The sequence below is a fragment of the Triplophysa dalaica genome, chromosome 3 (assembly GCF_015846415.1).
Source record: "Triplophysa dalaica isolate WHDGS20190420 chromosome 3, ASM1584641v1, whole genome shotgun sequence".
In the NCBI taxonomy this organism is placed as follows: Eukaryota; Metazoa; Chordata; class Actinopteri; order Cypriniformes; family Nemacheilidae; genus Triplophysa; species Triplophysa dalaica.
The window spans coordinates 28,607,661-28,608,892 of NC_079544.1; positions in this window are offsets into that span (position 1 = coordinate 28,607,661).

Genomic DNA, 1,232 nt, shown 5'->3' on the forward strand with positions numbered 1-1,232 from the left:
GCTTAATCATCACCATTACATATGTTCACTTACTTAAATCTAGTATGGTATAAAATATGTTTTATACTATTTAATTAAACACATCTCGCAAATGATCAATAAACTGTACTTTTTATTTATTACTTGGTATAGGTTGATTTTTTTTAAAGTTATTAAACTTGTTTTTGACACTATAACACTGATATTGACCTATATTTTTGTAATGCGTTTCATCACTGTGACACTACCGTTTAACGTCATAAAAGCTTCATCAATTCATCAAAGCTTCAGTTATTTGTAGGCTGATTGAACACCAGACATGCAGATGCATTCTGGATCATTTGCAAGTTAACATGGCGATGATGAACACTGCTCTAAACTGATCCACCTTCTTGAGCTCGAAAGACCAGAGTTTGCTCAAATAAAACCCAAACTTACCTGGGTAAACAACACTGAAACCAGCTTCATGCAACATGCCTCTCGTTTTATAATATTTCTGTGAGTAAATAACCCACCCCCTTTCTCTTAGTTTAAGATTTTCATCTATTCCTGGTTAAGAGGTCATCCATAAATGATTACACTTTAAGTGTTTTTTCTTTAAAGTACATTTTTGCATTACCTCTACATTCTTGCTCCTGTCTCTTTAAAACCCCTCCTTAACCGCCGAATGCACTCCGATTGGTCAGATGGCCTAATCTATTGTGATTGATAATCTGCATTAAACGTTTGTCGAAAATCTAACACCCATGACCATAGCCCGGTTTCAGATGGGAGGCTTCAGGTAACAAACAGACAGCATTGGATCAATATTAGTCATGCCGTTGATATGGTCTCCCCAGTTTGAGCCTGAGTCAGATCTGGACAGTTTGAACGAGAATACTTTCTGAAGGGATTGTATAATCTAGGAAAGTGTCCGTTTTCACCATCCTTTCCGGTCCTCATGCTAAGTTAGGAGAACCAGCTTCATTCCTTTTTTTTGTTAAATGTGTTTGGTATAATGCGAGCACTGCTGGTGTGTTGGGCGGACAAATCGAAATGTTCATAAAAAGATTTAAAAAAGGTTGTAGTTTGCATCCATTAGAGACAAGCTGGGAAGCAAATTCTGCCTTTGAACTTCGTTCCAGGAGTGAAAAATTCCTTCATTTCTTCTCATGTGTCTTGTTGTTGGTCTTTAATGTACACTCAGTTGAGGAGAGTCCCGATGTTTCAGGCTTTATTTAAACATCACAAAGAGACATATTTACCTCTTGTAT